The sequence below is a fragment of the Numida meleagris genome, chromosome 26 (genome assembly GCF_002078875.1).
Source record: "Numida meleagris isolate 19003 breed g44 Domestic line chromosome 26, NumMel1.0, whole genome shotgun sequence".
Classification (NCBI taxonomy): Eukaryota; Metazoa; Chordata; class Aves; order Galliformes; family Numididae; genus Numida; species Numida meleagris.
Genome location: NC_034434.1, coordinates 3169686 through 3173157, shown reverse-complemented (window position 1 = coordinate 3173157; position 3472 = coordinate 3169686).

Sequence of the window (3472 nt, the reverse complement as noted above, 5' to 3'; positions counted from 1 at the left end):
GAGCCGATGAGACAGGATGAGACCCCACAGGATGGGATGGGGCCCAGAAGGAAAGGGTGGGATACAGTGGGATGGGATGGGATGAGACCCAACAGGGCAGGATGGGAACCCTTATGTTGGGATGAGATGAGATGGGATGAGATGGGATGGGACCCAGTGGGACAGCAGAGTAGGACAGAGCCCTGCAGGATGGAACCTGAAGGAACAGCACCGGCCCTGTGGGCTTCACCATTAACACCACTTCTCTGGGGCTCCAGCAACCACAGCCCCATCCCAGTGGGCTCCAAACCTCCGTGCCCCCATGTCACCCGTGCCACCGATCCCTCAGGACCCCGCAGCCACGGCCCCGCCGCCGGCTCCATGACCGCGCTCTGCCCGGTCCCGCGGTGCCGTGGAAGCGAACGCACGCGGCCTCTCGCCGCCACGTCCCCGGGCTGCACCCCGTCCCCGCGCTGTCAGGAGCCGCACGCTGGGCCCCCCCCCCCCGCCGCGGTCAGCGCTCATCACGCCCCGGCGAAGACGAAGGGCCGGGGGCTGCGCCCCGAGCCCCCCGCGTCACCGTCACGCTAAGCCGGACGGACAGGGGCTGCGGCCCCCGAGCGCTCCGGAGGGAACCGCGGCTTTTCAGGGATGATCTGGCTCCCGTGAAGCAAATCGGGTCCTACAGGAATCGGGCGAGGGGTCAGGGGGAGGCGGGGGGGGCTGAAACGGACTCCCCCGGCCCAGCGGGGGGCTGGCGTTAGAGGGGGGGGGGGGGGGCAGAGGCTGCGCACACCCGTCCTCGTGCGTGCGCACACACGCACGCAGCTCCTGTGTGCGCACACCAGCACCTGTGCGTGCCTGTGTACACATGCACACCCAGCCCTTTGCACACCCGTGCAGCTACACCGCCCTTTGCACACACGGACCTCTTGCACGCCCGTGCACACATCGGCCTCTTACCCGTACACACTCATCGCCCTTTGCACACCCCTGCCCACACACGGCTCTTTGCACACCCGCCGCCCTTCGCACGCCTGCGCTCACATTGACCTCCCGCATGCCCGCGCACGTGGCAGCCTCTTGCACACCCATGCATGCACCCCAGCCCTTTGCACACCCACGCACACACCCACGCCATCACCCTGCGCACACCCCAGCCCTGCGCTCCCCCTGCCCCACACATGGGGTGCCCGCACACAGCGGCTTCTGCATGGGGCTGGGGACAAATCCCACAGGGGGGAAGTGAGGAGGAGGAGGAGGAGGAGGAGGAGGAAGAAGCGGAGCTGAACCACAGTTGGGCTCCCAGGGGACAGTGGGCAATGGTGTGGGTGCACTGCGAGCCCCACGGCCGCGGGCTGGGACTGCGCAGGGGTTAACGGTGCGGGCGAGCACCAGGAGGGTTTTGGATGGCACCGAGCTATGTTAATGACTTTTCTTCCTGTTCCTCTCCTTTTACACCGAGGGCAGCTCGGTAACCAGAGCCCGCTTCCTTCCCTGAGATTAAGGAGCCGTCTGCTCGTGTCCCCCCCCCACCGCTGCCCCCAGAGCGGCTGCCGACTGCTCACGCAGCGCCCATGGGTGCTGAGCATCCCCTCCTCCCAGCCAGGATCTGTCCCACTGGACGGGACCCCCCCCAAGGGTTGCTCTGGAGAAGCCCTGCAGCGCTGTGTCGTCCCCGTGCCCCCCATCCCCCCCCCCCCCCCAATTTCAGGGCACAGAGGTGGCTGATAGAAGGGGCNCCCCGCCCCCTGTGCCCCACAGTGGGTCACAGCTCTGCGTTTCCTACGAAACAACTTTATTTTCCCATCAAAAACCCCCTCTTATTTTGGGCCGGCTGAAAGGTTTCTTTTTCCAGCGGGCTTTCGGGTTGTTTTTTTTTTGCTCAGCGTTTCTATTGCTAAGGGGAAAAATGAAGCAGTTCTCGCTGCTTCGGTTTCCAATCCCTCCTGCCAGGGGCTGGTGGCACCTGGGTCCCCAAAGCCGTCGGGGGCCATTGGGATCATCGGGAACCATAGGGGCGGTTGGGGCCATTGGGGGCATCGGGGTCCACGGGGGCCTTGGGGGCATTGGGACCATAGGGGCAGTTGAGGTCACCGGGGCCATTGGGATCACTGGGGCCATCGGGCCCAGCTCCACGCAGGCAGCACAGCAGTGACAGCCACAGAGTGGATTCTCTCTGATGTCTACCAAGGACTGAGCTGTCACCCTGCCACCTCCATTCAACCCTTCTGTCCGATGGGTCCCCAAGGTGAAGGGCTCCGTGCGGGGTGCGTGCCCACGCCGGTCCCCAAAACGCCCTGAGCTCCCCCTACTCACCGCGGGGGCTGCAGCGGCAGCCGGGACCGGGAGCCCGCTCCCCTCCTCCGGGTTTATAGGAAACGTTGCTGCGAGGAAGCGCCCGGTGCTCCCTCCCGGTGAGCGTTTCTTTCCAGCCGTGGGCGCCGAAAGGCCCCTCCGTGCCGCGGATCCGGTGTGAGTCAAAGCCGGAGCCCTGGGGTTTAACCACAAGCCCCAGAGCTGCTGTGTCACGGGGGAGCACCACCAGAGGCGTTTATAAGAAATGGGGGGGCTGCCCGGCCGGGGGGACGGGGACGGGGGACGGGACGATGCCCGCTGCTGGGGCTCTGCCCGCATCCTTCGCCCCACGGCAAGAGGAAGCCTTCAGCCCCACGGTGAAGCCGGGGTGACCGCGTGGGCACAGCTCCCCGTCCCCATCCTCTGCCGAGCAACGGGACTGGTGGCTGCCGGCCATCAGCTCGGCCCCTTCCGGGTGTGCTGGGCAAAAGCATCCCCCCGCGGTGCCCACCCCCCCCCCGCATTGTGCACGCAGCCCCCCCAGCTGCACGGCCACGCGCTCCCCTGCAGCTGCCGCCCGGTGTCAGCTCTCTGCGTGCCCCAGGTGTGCCGGCAGCTGCCCGACCCGCAGGTGTTCCTCCTGGAGAGGCATGGGCTCCCCACGTGTCTCACCCTCCCGTCCCCGTGGCCTCAGGGGGGGGGGGCAGCGTTGTTTGCCCCCCGGGAGCTCCGTCCTGCACACCAAGCACTCGGCACGGGGACGAGGTGACACCCCCACGGCACGGCCACCTCGGGAGCCCTTCCTCACCCCACACCGGGATCAGCTCCTCGGCAACCCAACCCCCCCCCCCCTCCGCCTTGGGGACCCCTCCCCGTTCCCACCCCGGCGACCTCAGATGACGGGGGGGGGCAGCTCGGCTGCCATGTGCCCAGCGCCGTCATCGATGCCGCGGAGAGACAAGTGCCACCGGGCCCCCGGGGGTCGGCAGCCGCCCGGCCCAGCGCGGGGCAGCGATGGTGCTGCGGGGCGGTGACGGAGCCAACGCGCCGTGACAAGGCCTCGCACCCCCCCGCCGCGGCCAGCGCCTCGCCAGCGCCCGCCGGGGGGGACTTCGCGGCTGTCACAGCTGATCTGTGTCGGGGGCAGCGTCTGCCGGCGCCGTAAGTGGGGTTAAATTCGGGGTCACCCAGACTG